The sequence below is a fragment of the Aquarana catesbeiana genome, linkage group LG09, assembly GCF_042186555.1.
Source record: "Aquarana catesbeiana isolate 2022-GZ linkage group LG09, ASM4218655v1, whole genome shotgun sequence".
Lineage (NCBI taxonomy): Eukaryota > Metazoa > Chordata > Amphibia > Anura > Ranidae > Aquarana > Aquarana catesbeiana.
In genome coordinates, this window is record NC_133332.1 from 292,594,408 (window position 1) to 292,610,961 (window position 16,554).

Sequence of the window (16,554 nt, forward strand, 5' to 3'; positions counted from 1 at the left end):
ATCAGGCCAAAATCACCAGGGTATGTAAACTTTTGATCTGGGTCATTTGGGTAGTTTCTGTTGACATTATGATTTAAAAAGAGTAAAACACAGTTGATTGATAATAAATGGCTTCAGCCAAACACTAACCATGAGTGAAAGAAAAGTTTTTGTGTTATCATTCATATTCTCTGAAAAATGGCCAAGAAATCATCAATTCTGCCAGGGTATGTAAACTTATGAGCACAACTGTATGTATATATACGCAAGTTTTTACAAAACACAACTTGCGTTTTTTTTACTCAGGATCTTCCTGCTAGCACGATCCTGTGTATAAACATCAGTAAATGATTGCTTTTGTGTGTGAGAGGCCCCTAAAGAGCGTATCCATATAATGAATAATGTCTTGGAGATCACTGCAACACGCATGAATAAATCAGATTTTTCTGGCCGTGTTTATAGGGCAGACTGGGATATTGAGAAGGATATGATCAGCTGCTTTACGCAGCACGGTCCTCCAGACATTTTTTACATAATGACTGTCACCCCCTATTGGTGTTTTTGTTATGGTTCAACTCAATGGACTTTTTTTTTTTTTCCACCTCAGCTATGAAAGCATCAGCTGGGTAAAAATAATGCCATATTATCTTAGCTCAGAGAAAATAAAATGGCATTTGCAACCATTACATTACTGAGGTTGTTTTGTTTTTTTTTCCTCCATACAAAGAAGGTGGATTTATAGACTGAAGAAATATGACTTGCCATCAGCGTTCTATGACAGCACAACAGTGCTCCTGGAGAAACACCCACAATGCGTTTCGTGGGGGTAAAAAATCGAATTCTCTCCGACCTCCGGAGTAGCAGAAGAATTGAACATGATGCAGTGTCTTCATTTACCGGAAAAAAAGCGGTGAAGAATCGTCAGGTTGAGTCATGATTTATATCTTCATAGTCGTCATGTGGTACGCCGGTCACCCCTGCCAGGATCTTGCTCATTTTCATGGGGGGGGGGGGGGGGGGGGGGATTCGCTGCGAGTTCTGGGATAGTCTCCTCCTCCATTCTATATGGCTGCCCATTCGCCCTGTTCATCCCCTTCCCTCCCCACATCCTGCCTCCTCACTGCTGCAGTCTTTGCTGTAACATGGTTGTGAAAAGCTCCTGTCCATTCATTGGGATGTGAAAGGTCCCCATTGCTTGACATTTTTCCGGCAGGGACAGTGTGAGAGAGAGGCGATTCATTATCGGCCAAGTGGGTCAAGGAGAATGTCCGCAGCTTTTCAAGGGGTTAAAGTATAATGGAATTGATGCATTGAGTTGTTTTATCATTATTGTATTGATTTGTTAACCAAGATCTGTGCATAATATTGTCACCTATTGGGTTTATGTGTCAATAATTAGTAGTGCTGCTGGGTGGTCATGATTTTTTTAGCTGGGCTTTTCTAATAAGGGTGATGGTGATGTGCTTATTGTAAAACCTATACCATTGCATGGGTTTATACCTTTCATTGGTTTAGAGTAGTTGTAAGAATGACAAATGTTTTTCGATGGCAAGTTGCTGAATCTTTCACATATTTCTTGAGCTACTTGTTACAATCCAATTGTTCAGGGCTCCTTTACACCAGCAGGCAGCGCTGAATGCATAGCCAATGGTTTGCGCTAGGAGGCCCGCCAAGAGCTGGAATTTTTCTTTTTTTTTTTTTTTTTTTTTAGTTAGAACTTGATTGAAATTAAGTTTGTAATGTTCACATCACATGAAGTGCAGTGTCTTTTTTTTCTGCATCAAAAGTAGGTTAAATAGGTTCGAATGGCAGAGTTCACACCAGTGCAGTGCATTGCAGTGTTTTTCAGTTCCAGAAAAAATTGTACAACATGCTGCTTTTTTTTCCTGCACAGAACTGTACTAGAACGTGGTAAAAAAGCATTAAAAATGCACTGGACCCTAGTACAGTGAAAAAAAAAAAAACAGGAAAAAAGAAGGAAAAAAAAATCTGAAACGCATAAGAAAATGCAACAAAAATGCACCAAACCGCGATAAAAACGGAACGGATCTGGAGGACATTTTTGTGGTGTGAACGGACAAGTGATACTTCATTTGGTTCTACTCACCGCAGTTGTGTTCCAATGTGGTAGTTTGCGTTGCAGCGTGCTTCACTACAAAACTATACTGCATTCCCTACACACCACCGTAACCTATTGGTGTGAGCTGACTTCATGGCAAACATGGCAAATTGTCTTTGTGTCTGAACCGCATTGGGCAAGGTTTCCCAGCACAGCCCAATGCAAATGGTGTCAATGGGCCTCAAATATTTTAACTGGAAAAGGAGCACATTATCAGGTTGGCAAATTTCCATTCTTGTTTAGTGGAGTGTTAAAGCGGAGCTCCAGTCATATTTGTGTTTATTACAAGTCAGCAGCTACAAAAACTATAGCTGCTGACTTTTCATAAACACACACTCACCTATCCCACGATCCAGCAGTGCACTCACTGCAGCCATCTTCACCCTCTGTCCTCCCTCAGCGGCGCCGGCATCTCTACTATGGGCACCCGGCTGTGACAGCTTGCGGCTTCACAGCCAGGTGCCCATTGCGCATGCGGGAGCGGTGCTGCGCTCTGTGACTGGTCCTGAAGTCTTCGGCGGGGGGGAGGAGAACTTCCGCTTTCAATCGCCTAAGGCGACCGGAACGGAAGTGGGAGCGCGTACCTGCTCCCACCCTCCTCCCCAAAAGCTCAGTTTCACAATTTGGAGCCTGGGAGGAGGCCTTAAAGCAGAACTTCCACTTTTGGGTGCAACTCCACTTTAATTAGACTATATACTTATTATACAATACAATTGTTGGCTATACATGATATAGTCTGACGTTACAGTTCTCTTTAGATTTTTCCAAACCCATGTTAAAAAAAAAAAAAGTCAATTGAATTTTTATCCAGTCAGGCAGGCACTTGCATTACGTCATTGTTGGTAAATTGTAAAATTTGATTGTAACATGTGTGTCAATCTTAGTGGAGGTAAAGCCACTTTTATAAAAAAAATATATATATATATTTTTTTTATGGCAGAAGAGACTATCTATGTCTCGTCTATCACAGATATTTCTCCTTGCCTGCAGCTCAGTGTACTGCCTTGGTGTTCAGGTTCTGTGCCAAGACAGAGTAAAAACCATGTGCCTGTGTGGAGGTTATTTAGGCCTGGTTCACATCTATGCATTTTTTAGTGCGTTTTCAGTATTGCAGAAACATACTACATTCCATTGAACATGGTTTCCTATGGATGTAGTTCACATCTATGCAATTTATGGAAAGGGCCAGGGACTTTTTTTCTGTTTTTTGGTTCCATAAATTCAATGGATCAAAAGCGTGTATTGAAAAAGGCAAAATGCACCTGCAATATGCAAACTGCAACCTGCATAGATGTGAATCAGGCCTTAATTTGGGCCTAGCCAATACAAGCAGCTGAAGACTGAACGTGGAAGAAGACCGGACGTATATAGAAGCACCATGGTAGAGGGAAGTGCTGACATCATAGTGGTGGATGGGGATCACTTTGGGTGGGTAAGTCTGCCATAATGTACTAACATGCAGTGCATATATATTATGGTAAAAAGCTCCTAGAGACCCCAGTTTTATTTTTTTTTTTGGTTTGCAATTTACTTCCACTTTAAGGGCCTATCTGATTAGATAAAAAGTGGATTGTTTAGGTAGACTCTCAAAAAATATATTTTTAGTAAATGTGAAGGAAATTTACAATGAAATTGTAACATGAATTTCCAACTTAAGCGTATGGCTTATTGAACTTTTCTTCAATCTTCTCATTATCATTTCCAGCCATTAGGGTTGATTAAATTGCAACCATATTATTATTTATGTATTTATTTTTTATTTGCAGCACTGAATGATTTTGTAACTTGATTTTTCAATCAGACTGAATTAAACAGAAAAGGACTAAAACATATGTATGGTCAAATAAAAAATCCAAATATGATCAAATGTTTTATATTGCATCGAAAAAATGTAAAATGTGAATATGGCTAGGCTAGCATCATTAGCGGTTTGTTCAAAAGGCAGCGGTGTGCCAATCAATCAGAAATCAGCTTGAAGTATTTAAGATATGCAGATTAAAAAATGTGTTTTTCCGGCCACTACAAGTTTCTGCGAACAATATTTTTACCGTGATCATTACTCTGACAGAGAAATTAACTATGCCTACCCCCCCCCCCCCCCCCCCCCCCCCAATATTAAAATCCCTGACACTGGTCCCTGCCTTAAAATAATAAAAATCCAGTTTCTTGCTTGAAGCATCACCGCCATCTTTAGTTAGAGATCCAGCCAATGCACAGACATGCTCTTAATATGCCAGGTCTTTGTGGCATGCGTGCCTGTGCAATATCTCACAAACAACTCATGAGATGGCTAGGTTGCACATCCCAGGAGGCAGCTTGTGAGATGTTGTTCTTGAGCAGACACACTGTGGGGTCTGTTAATGTGTAAAAAGGAACAGGTGACCTAAAAATTGGTAAAGTTCGGTTCAGAATAAAGTAAAGTGATGTAATAAATATGCTGTTAAAATTGTGGCTTATGTGACAGGTGTATTACTTCTACATTTAACCACAACATCCAGTTATGGTTGGAATCTGATGTTCTGTGTTAGCCCCTGCTTTCATTATATCTTGGATGCTCCAACAGCAAGACCTCCCTCCCGTAATGTCTGACTCCATTCCGGGGAGTTTGGGGTATCCTCTCACTAATACAGTCCCTGAAAAACTGAAGAATCTTCAAGGTGGTTTAAAAGGTAAGTTCATCTTTTCATGAAAATGAAAAGGTGAGTTCATTCCAACTGGCCTGGCCACCCCTCTGGACCCCATTGTAATAGCGGCCGCGATGCCCTGTGCTGCCGGTCTGTGCACCTCACCGGAGTGAATACTAATCATAAAGTAATACTTCATATTCCCATTGCACACGTTCCTGGATAAGCTCTCAAAGTTTGGGTGCTGCAGCAACAACCAGCTGGATACTGGTTCAAGTCACAAAGTAGATATTTATTTACTTTTATTCCTATTACAAGGAATGTAAATATCCCTTAAAATAGAAAAAAAGCATGACAGGACCTCTTAAATATGAGATCTGGGGTCAAAAAGACCTTAGATCTCATAATGTAATAAATAAATTTAAAAAATGGCCCTTTAAGAGCTATGGGTGGAAGTGACGTTTTGACGTCGCTTCCGCCCTGCAATGTTATAGAGACGGGTGGGGGGCCATCTTCCCCTCACTCGTCTCCATACCCAGCAAGGGGTAACATCCGATCGCCTCCGCCGCTGCCAACGGCTCTGGTAAGCGGCGGAGCGCAGCGGGAGAGTGGGGGCACCTCTCCCGCCACCGATAAAAGTGATCTTGCGGCGAATCCGCCACAGAGACCACTCTTATCAGAAAGCGGACCGCCGGCCGAAGAAAAGGATCCCGGGGTTATGGCAGCTAGCTGCTGCCATAAGAACGATATTCCTCTTCAAACTTAGGACGTATATTGGTGTGCAGCAGTCCATAAGTGGTTAACTTTCTATCATCTATCAAACAATACTGAAATATCAGTATTGGCCGCACTGATCCTTTAGGCCTGGTTCACACCTATGCATTTCTTAGTGCATTTTCATTTTTTGCAGAAACACACTACAGTCCATTTAACATGGTTTCCTATGGGTCACGTTCACATCTGTGCATTTTACGGAAAGGACCAGGGACTTTTTTCTGGTTTTTGGTTCCATAGTCTTCAATGAATCAAAAATGTGTATTGAAAAAAAGCAAAATGCACCTGCAATATGCAAACTGCAACCTGCATAGATGTGAAACAGGCCTTAGGCCCATTCACATGTATGCAATGCAGTAATACACATGTTTTCAAAAGCAAACATTTATTATATTGCAGCTTACCAATTCTTACCTGTGATGGCCATTTTTGTTTCCTTTTCTTAGGCTTGCTTTCTTTTAGTCTCATCTGGTGATCTGGACAGTAAGTCTGTTGTTTTTCACAAGCTCTCCAGCAGAATGTATCAGTTTATAAGGCTAAAACAAACCACCTAACACTGGCAGAGGTAATTAAAATGATCAGCTTTATACATGTAAAACCTTTATCCCAAAAGGAAAAGAAAACTGTTTGCTCTAACTGCTTATAAAGTTTGAACTGGAGTTTGGCTTCAATTTGTTAGTGGATCTAAATCTGCTAATATAGTTAACACCCGCACCCCAAAGACTGACAGAAAAATCCGGAAAATCTGATCGTGAGTGGGCTTCAGCGGACTTTTCCAGTCGAAAATCTGACGGACTTTAGATTTGGAACATGCTTCAAATCTTTCCGACGGACTCGAGTCCGGTGGAAAAATCCGCTCGTCTGTATGCTAGTCCGACGGACGAAAACCGACGCTAGGGCAGCTATTGGCTACTGGCTATCAACTTCCTTATTTTAGTCCGGTCGTACATCATCACGTACAAATCCGTCGGACTTTTGTGTGATCGTGTGTAGGCAAGTCCGGTAGTTCAAAAGTCCGTCGGAAGTCCGTCAAAAGTGTGACGAAAGTCCGCCGGAATGGCCATCGGACTTTGGTTGTCGAAAAGTTTGCTTGTGTGTACGCGGCCTTAGATGCTCATTCCTCCAGAGTTGTGTCTCACTAATACCGGTGGTGTGTTGGTGACCCGATCACCGGGTTAAAACAGAGGGGAAAAAAGCCAAAGAAAGAAAAACGAATGCAGCCTTCACATCTAATGATTGGTATGCTGCAAAATATTACACTTTTGTGCTTTTTAGCTTTAGGTTTAATACCGCTTTAAGGTAACCCATTCATTTTTAATGGGTTATCAGTGGGTTGCACTATTTTTGACAACATGATGGGGTTATTTACTAAAGGAAAATCCACTTTGCACTGCAAATGCACTTGGAAGTGCAGTCACTGTAGATATGAGGGGGACATGCAAGGAAAATAAAAAACAGTATTTTAGCTTGCACATGATTGGATGATAAAATCAGCAGAGCCTCCCCTCATTTCAGATCTACCCCTTAGATTGAGAGAGACTGCACTTCCAAGTGCACTTGCAGTGCAAAGTGGATTTGCCTTTCGTAAATAACCCCCACTGTATCACAACCAACTGAACATTTACATCTATACAGTGCTATCTATAGTGCTTTTTTTTTTTTTTTTTTTTTTTTTTTTTTTTTTTTAACTGTATTTGTGTGTTGGGAGTGAGTTGCACTGCATTGCAAATACACCTGTAAATACCGCAATGCACAAGTGTGACTCCAACCCTTAACCATCTACAGCATTGATTCTCAACCAGGGTTCCTCTAGGTATTGCTATGGGTTCCTTGAGCATTTGCTGTCTAAAATCCTATTTAATGGTGCTTGTATAGTTCCAGGGCCAATGCCATTTGGTTGAGTCAGCCTGTAAGGGTGGCATTGTGACCGCCATTGAGGGGGTTCAAGCCTCCTACTGACCACCAAAGTAAGGGGCATTTTTCCTAGTGACTCCCCCATGAGTTGGTTTTAGTCAGGGTTCCCCAAGACCTAAAAATTATTTTAGAGGTTCCTTTGGGGTAAAAGGGTTAAGAAAGACTGATCTACAGGCTAAAATTATATAGGTATACAATTAATTCTAGGGCCCATTCATACTGGCAGCCAGTGGAGCAACTATCCCAATGCATGTGTTGTGCGTGAGCAACCACGGCTAGATCTGTACCCTGTACAAATAATTGCCTGGCGCTGCCGCTGTTCACCTGTTACCGGCTACATGCGACAATGCAGACAGTTTGCATCTAAAGATGGCGTTTTTAGCCTCAGCTAATTGTTCTGTTTATGATGCGGCTATAGCATAGAATTCTTCTGCGTCTAGAGGTGGCGTTTAACCGCTTCTGAACTCCGCAGCCTTTCCGCCCTTATTCACTCTTCTGAGTGAGGCCTTATGTTTTAAAGACCAGATCTCATATCCGTTCACCTGTAATCTTTGCCTTTCTTTTTTTTTTAATGTATTTTAAAAAAGCTAATTTCTGATTAAACCAGTAATGAATAAAACCTGCAAACCTTTAATGTTTAAATTTGTGAACAGTGAGTGTGACATTTCCATTTCTTTCTATACAGTATACCAGGTCTTCCATAAAACCTTCCACCCAATTACCTTTTAAATGGTCCCTCAGTGTAATGTCCTTGTACACAGGGACCCTTCAATAGCTCCCTTCCTAGAAAGCCAGTACACACCAATAGCGCGTGATAAATTCAGCTTGATCACGCCAAGCTTTCTATTCCCCCTCTGCCTACAATCCGCCCTTTTCTTGCTGCACACATAGAAGAAAAAAAAAAGGAAAAAAACCTCTGTGCCTTTACGCCGTTAAATTACTGCTTACGGAGGCGTTTTTTAAACCTGGAGGTCATTTATCAATGTCTGGCCGGTTTGAAATGTAGTGATCTTGATAAATTCCTTTCATTCGTATTACATTCTGCTCAAAGCGCTTGCAGCAGGGGAGAGCGGCGCCATGCTAGCAGCAGAAAAGACACGGATCTGAATGTGTGGGATTTGGGGACCGGTCTTACCATATATTGATCTTTTACTAAAGGTGAAACGTTTAACTTGGTCATTACAAAATCCGACATTTCAGGTGGTGCTCCATGTTGTGTTTTTTCAAATGAAACCAAAGCATGAAACTCTTTTTTTTTTTTTTTCATTGTATTTTTATTATTTATGTGCTTCAGCACCGTGTTGATGGTATTTTCTGTATCTGAAGCATTTTGTATGAAAGGACCTGAATGTAAAGTGAGCAGTATTTTTTATACTATCAGGAGGAAATATGAGAACATCTGTCATTATGTATTAGAATAAATATCACTTGATTGCATCCAACAAGCCATATATTATGCATTGAAATAATCACAAACAGTGCAAATTCAGCTCTCAGTACACATACAATTTCTATCTTTGCTCCAAATAATACATATACTCGTGTATATATACATACCAAAATCTAACTGCGTTCCACCATCTGTTAAATCCAAAAAAGTCCACAATCTGTTAGATTGTGGAAAATAATGAACTTTTTGCACATACAGTGGGGACGGAAAGTATTCAGACCCCCTTAAATTTTTCACTCTTTGTTATATTGCAGCCATTTGCTAAATCATTTAAGTTCATTTTTTTCCTCATTAATGTACACACAGCACCCCATATTGACAGAAAAACACAGAATTGTTGACATTTTTGCAGATTTATTAATAAAGAAAAACTGAAATATCACATGGTCCTAAGTATTCAGACCCTTTGCTGTGACACTCAAATATTTAACTCAGGTGCTGTCCATTTCTTCAGAATATCCTTGAGATGGTTCTACACCTTCATTTCAGTCCAGCTGTGTTTGATTATACTGATTGGACTTGATTAGGAAAGCCACACACCTGTCTATATAAGACCTTACAGCTCACAGTGCATGTCAGAGCAAATGAGAATCATGAGGTCAAAAGGAACTGCCTGAAGAGCTCAGAGACAGAATTGTGGAAAGGCACAGATCTGGTCAAATTTACAAAAAAATTTCTGCTGCACTTAAGGTTCCTAAGAGCACAGTGGCCTCCATAATCCTTAAATGGAAGACATTTTGGACGACCAGAACCCTTCCTAGAGCTGGCCGTCCGGCTAAACTGAGCTATCGGGGGAGAAGAGCCTTAGTGAGGTAAAGAAGAACCCAAAGATCACTGTGGCTGAGCTCCAGAGATGCAGTCCGGAGATGGGAGAAAGTTGTAGAAAGTCAGCCATCTCTGCAGCCCTCCACCAGTCGGGGCTTTATGGCAGAGTGGCCCGAAGGAAGCCTCAGCTCAGTGCAAGACATATGAAAGCCCGCATGATGTTTGCTAAAAAAAACACCTGAGGGACACCAAGATGGTGAGAAATAAGATTCTTTGGTCTGATGAGGCCAATATAGAACTTTTTGGCCTTAATTCTAAGCGGTATGTGTGTAGAAAACCAGACACTGCTCATCACCTGTCCAATACAGTCCCAACAGTGAAGCATGGTGGTGGCAGCATCATGCTGTGGGGGTGTTTTTCAGCTGCAGGGACAGGACGACTGGTTGCAATCGAGGGAAAGATGAATGCGGCCAAGTACAGGGATATCCTGGACGAAAACCTTCTCCAGAGTGCTCAGGACCCCAGACTGGGCCGAAGATTTACCTTCCAACAAGACAATGACCCTAAGCACACAGCTAAAATAACGAAGAAGTGGCTTCACAACAACTCAGTGACTGTACTTGAATGGCCCAGCCAGGGCCCTGACTTAAACCCAATTGGACATCTCTGGAGAGACCTAAAAATGGCTGTCCACCAACGTTTACCATCCAACCTGACAGAACTGGAGAGGATCTACAAGGAGGAATGGCAGAGGATCCCCAAATCCAGGTGTGAAAAACTTGTTGCATCTTTCCCAAAAAGACTCATGGCTGTATTAGATCAAAAGGGTGCTTCTACTAAATACTGAGCAAAGGGTCTGAATACTTAGGACCATGTGATATTTTAGTTTTTCTTTTTTAATAAATCTGCAAAAATGTCAACAATTCTGTGTTTTTCTGTCAATATGGGGTGCTGTGTGTATATTAATGAGGAAAAAAAATGAACTTAAATAATTTTAGCAAATGGCTGCAATATAACAAAGAGTGCAAAATTTAAGGGGGTCTGAATACTTTCCGTCCCCACTGTATATAATATATAGAAGTTGTTCAGAATGATCTTGTGCACTTAGAGGATTTTATATCTATGAATTTTGTGCTATATAGAGCCATTTTTATTTGTTGTAATTAAATATTAACCTTCCTAGCCACTGAAGGCATTATAAGGAAATTTATAAAAATCACACCCTGGCTGAGTCAGGGCCTTCAAGAAAACAACACATTATGCTAATGATTTTGCTGAATAGTAAAATTATTCAACTGTTATATATAAATCTTTTCTTGTAGCTCTAACAATGGATAAGGCAACCATTAATAAACATCTTGTATATTAATTCAATTATATTAATAGAAAAACAGGTTATAATATATGTACTATAAAACTAAATATATATGTACTATAAAAATAAATAATTTATGATTGCTATAGATACAGTGGATATAAAAAAGTCTACACACCCCCTGTTAAAATGTCAGGTTTCTGTGATGTAAAAAAAAACGAGACAAAGATAAATCATTACAGAACTTTTTCTACCTTGAACTCAGCTGAACAACAAACAAATATTTTAGGTGGAGGGAAGTAAAAATAAAAAACTAAAATAATATGTTTGCATAAGTATGCACACCCTTAAACTAATACTGTGTTGAAGCACCTTTTGATTTTATTACAGCACTCAGTCTTTTTGGGTATGAGTCTATCAGCATGGCACATCTTGACTTGGCAATATTTGCCCACTCTTCTTTGCAAAAACACTCCAAATTTGTCAGATTGCGAGGGCATCTCCTGTGCAGACCCCTCTTCAGATCACCCCACAGATTTTCAATCGGATTTAGGTCTGGGCTCTGGCTGGTACATATCAATGTATCCCATGCAGATATTTTGTCATTAGTGTAAGTGTTTGTTTAAAATGAAAAGGCGAAACACCTTTTCTGACACCGCAGCCGCACAGTCACATGATCCCCTGTGCTGGCCGGCCCCAATCTATGGAGAGAAGTGGGAGGGGCCGAGATTTCCCTCTGCTGGCCAGCTAACGTCACAAGGGAACCTTGGCCCCTCCCACTTCTCTCCATAGATCGATGCTGGCCAGCATAGGGGGATCTTACTAATCCTAAGAGGTCTTACCAATGATTTGTACAGGGGCAAAATGATATCTCTCTCTTAAAGAGGAACTGCAGTCTGCTCACATAATTTGTAATAAAAACATCTTTGTCATTCTGAAGCTTCCCCCCCAACTACTTTTGCATATTATTTTATATATACTGTGAATCTGTATTTACCACATATGCTGCAGGAATCTCCCTCCAATGAGTCTGGCTGCATCCGTTTTAACTGTGGGCAGCTGAAGCTGCTGCCTGTTCACTTCCTGGATTTACACAGAGGCACATCTCCAGCCCTGCAGCTCTCATTGGCCCTCTTATGACTCATCCCCCCTCCCTTCCTGGCAAACTCTCACAAGAGTGAAAGAGCGCTGTGCATGATGTGATAAGCCTAGGCTTTTTTACCAGACAAGAAACAGGAAGTGGGTTGTATAAGGTATTTACTGGCAGAAAAAAAAATGTTTTACTATCCAAAGTTAAAAACAACAAGAGCAGAGGATTTAATAGATTGAAATATGAAAAAATGAATGTCCACTTTAATACAAGAAAGGATTTTGTTAGCTGTAGAAACCATAGCTTGGCATTGCATGCTATTATTAAGCTTATGATCTACCAGAACACCCATTTTCTTCTTCACCATTGACTACCCAGCTGTTCCCCTCCTAGTATGTATGATATATGCTGTCATTGGCTTTCACATTCAGAATCATAACTTTACATTTATCACCTTAGATTGTAAGCACCTTGAGGGTAGGGACCGATGTGAATGTACAATGTATATGTAAAGCGCTGTGTAAATTGACGCCGCTATATAGTAAGTACCTTAAATAATAATAATAATAATAATAATTTACATTAAATGTAATTTGCCACATGGTTGCCCAATTAAACAGTGTATTGAGGTCGGCTTGTAAGTTGGAGACATTCGGTAAGGACGTTATTCCACTGCATAGATTGGTGTCATCTGCAAAGACAGAAATGTTACTTTTAATCCCAGACCCAATATCATTTATAAAGATATTAAAAAGTAAGGGTCCCAACACTGAACCTTGGGGTACACCACTGATAACCTTAGACCATTCAGAGTAAGAATCATTAACCACTACTCTCTAAATACGGTTAACCAGTTCTCTATCAATTTACAAACTGATCTTTCAAAGCCTGTATACTTTACCTTACACATGAGCCGTGTGTGGGGAACTAGGTCAAACACTTTGACAAAATCTAAGTATACCAAGTCCACAGCCACTCCTTTTGTCTACGTTTTTGCTTAACCACTTCCCGACCGCCGCACGACTATGTACGTCCTAAGTTTGAACGGGGATATCGTTGTTATGGCAGCAGCTAGCTGCCATAACCCCGGTATCCCCGTTTTTGTGCGGCCGGCTTTCAGATAAAAGTGGTCCCTGCGGCGGATTCGCCACGAGATCACTTTTATCGGTGGCGGGAGAGGGCCCCCCCCCTCCCGCCGCGATCCGGTGCCCTCCGCCGCTTACCGGAGCCGTCGGTAGCGGCGGAGGCGATCGCTTCCTCTGCCGTGGTGTGTATAGAGACGAGTGAGGCCAAGATTCCGTCCACGCCTCTTAAAGGCATATTTTTTCAAATGTCATTTTTCTAAATGACTTTTTTTTTTTTTTTTTTAATTGCATTTTAGTGTAAATATGAGATCTGAGGTCTTTTTGACCCCAGATCTCATATTTAAGAGGTCCTGCCATGCTTTTTTCTATTACAAGGGATGTTTACATTCCTTGTAATAGAAATAAAAGTGACACAATTTTTTTTTTTTTTTAAAAAGTATAAAAATAAATAAAATATTGTAAAATAAATAATAAAAATGAAAAAAAAATTTTTAAAACCCCCCCTGTCCCGACGAGCTCGTGCGCAGAAGCGAACGCATACGCGAGTAGCGCCCGCATATGAAAACGGTGGTCAAACCACACATGTGAGGTATCGCCGCGACCGGTAGAGCGAGAGCAATAATTCTAGCCCTAGACCTCCTCTGTAGCGCAAAATATGCAACCTGTAAACGTCGCCTATGGAGATTTTTGAGGGTAAAAGTTTGACGCCATTCCACGAGCGGGCGCAATTTTCAAGCATGACATGTTGGGTATCAATTTACTCGGCGTAACATTATATTTCACAATATAAAAAAAAATTGGGATAACTTTACTGTTGTTTTATTTTTTTATTCAAAAAAGTGAATTTTTTCCAAAAAAAGTGCGCTTATAAGACCGCTGCGCAAATACGGTGCAAAAAAAAGTATTGCAATGACCACCATTGTATTCTCTAGGGTGTTAGAAGAAAAACCATATATAATGTTTGGGGGTTCTAAGTAATTTTCTAGCAGAAAAACCTGTTTTAAACATGTAAACACCTAAAATCCAAAACGAGGCTGGTCTTAAAGTGGTTAACTCCTCATAAAAAGAAATCAGATTTATTTGACAACTTCAGTTCTCTCTCAAGGCTTTTAAAATATAGGCACCACATTGGCCTTACACCAATCCAGTGGTCCCATGTCAGTCTTTATATTTCAATATTTTTATTGAAAAAGAAACAAAGTCTGGTTTAAACAGATGCATAAATGTAACAATTCAATTTTTGGATTGTCAGTATAGCAATACAAAGACATATGAGGTATAATTAGAACAGATATTTATCATCTACCATCACATCAGAAAGCAAAAGGTATAGCATATATCTGAGTACTAATGGGACTGAACAGTTACTTCCCAAGTTATGATCAAGGATGCCACCATGTATGGTGGATAGTGGAGAGCCAGAGTAGAGGTATGATATAGGGTGAAAGGGGGGGGGGGGGGGGAGTGATGGTTGGGAAGTCATGGAAAAATCCTGGCCGCGATCCCTGAGGTTATCCCAGGTCTCACTACTGTGTAAGGTCCCAAAAGCTATTAACTGAATCGTATATGTAAATACCAGGGAGAAAAAAAAAACAAAAAAAAAACATAAGTAATAGGGAAAAGGAAGGGGAGAGAGAGGAAGGAGAAGAAAGGAAGAAAAAATGGAAGAAGGAGGAGGAGAGGGTCAACCCGGAGTTCTCCCTGGAATTGAGATATAGCTAATCCATGTGTCCCATATCTTGTCAAATTTTTTGGAGTTATTGCAAAGTATATGAGTGAGCTTATGATTAATCATGATCCAATTGAGCTTACTTTTAACATGATCAAGAGGAATTACCGACTGTTTCCAATACCTAGCAATTGTAATTCTCACCGCCAGCAATATATTAGTGATCAGTTTTACTAACTTTCTGGGTACTTCATCGGGCAGTTTGTGAAAAAGAGCAGTTTCTGGAGATCTACGAATATTGACCCCCATTACCGAATTTATTAAATTGAATATCCTAATACAGAACCTAGTTACGAGGGGGCATTGCTACCATATATGGTACATTGTCCCCAGCTGGCCGCATCGTCTGAAACAATTTGGCGAGGTAGAAGGATGCATTTTAGCTACCCTAGTCGGGACCAGGTACCAATGCAGGAGTGTTTTATAATTGGCCTCTATAAGGGTAGTATTGATGGAAATTTTAGGTTATAAGCTATGCCCTACCAATCAGTCAGATCAAAGGTAAGATTCAGGTCCCTTTCCCACTGGTCCATATATGCAAGGATTGAATCTGGCTCAGTGATATAAGCGTATACTATTGATACATGTCCCCTCTGAAAGCCCCTGGCTTTGCATGTTAGTTCATATGTTGTAAGCGTAAGGGGTCCCTCCAGTAGGTTAAGTTTAGATTTGGCAAAGGATGCAATTTGATTGTATCGGAATATTTCACTAGGAGGCATTAGGAACTTGTCTTTAAAATTTTGCAAAGTGTATATTTGATCTCTATTAAGAAGGTCGCCAATTCTTAATAACCCCTTATTAAGCCACCATTGGAACAATCGCGGTGCCAAGCCAGGTGGGAACTCTGGGATCCATGCCAGTCTTTAAAGAGTCTCTTAAATCTAGAAACAATGGCTTAGACATAACAGAACTCAGCTCTTTGAGGACCCTTGGGTGTATGCCATCTGGTCCAGGTGCTTTTAGTCACCTTTATTTTTGTCTAAATGTTTCTGCACCATGTTAATTTTGAGCCATTGTGGATCATTTTGAGCTATGTCAATACCATCCCTATTATGGACACGAGCTCTCCCATTTTCCTTTGTGTACACCGAGCTGAAGAAGGTATTTAAAAAGGTTGCTTTCTCTTTGTCCCCAGTGTCCAACTCTAAATTTATGTTTTAGGCTAGCTTCACACTATTGAGAATTGGATCCCCACATTCACATCCAATTCGCAGTAGCAGTAGATTTTGACCAGCTCTCTATGGAGTCAGTTCACATATCTCCGCTGTGGCTCCAGTGCAAATTTGCACAGGAGCCCTGTGTGTCTTTTGGTCCATTTCAGGTCCGAATTCAGCCTAAAATTTGGGCTGAAATCGGACCCGCATGCGAAGATAGTGTGAACCCAGCCTTAAAGGACCTATATGCTCAGACCTGGCCTATTTACTGTTAATATATTTGAATTTTTTTTGAGTTTGTCTTTCTCTCTTTTGCAACCTTTCATTTGTTTTCATTTTTTGCAGCCTTGATTTCCTTTTTACATACTCTATTATATTCTTTGCATCGTTTAAATGATGATAGTGTTCCTTCATTTTTGTATTTTTAAATGCTCTTTTCTTCTTATTATTGATAGCTTTTTAACTTTAAACCTGAGCCACAAAGGGTTTTATTTTTAGCCTGTAAAGCTCATAAAAATATATTTTGTAGTGTGTTCACATACAGTCATTTTTAAGA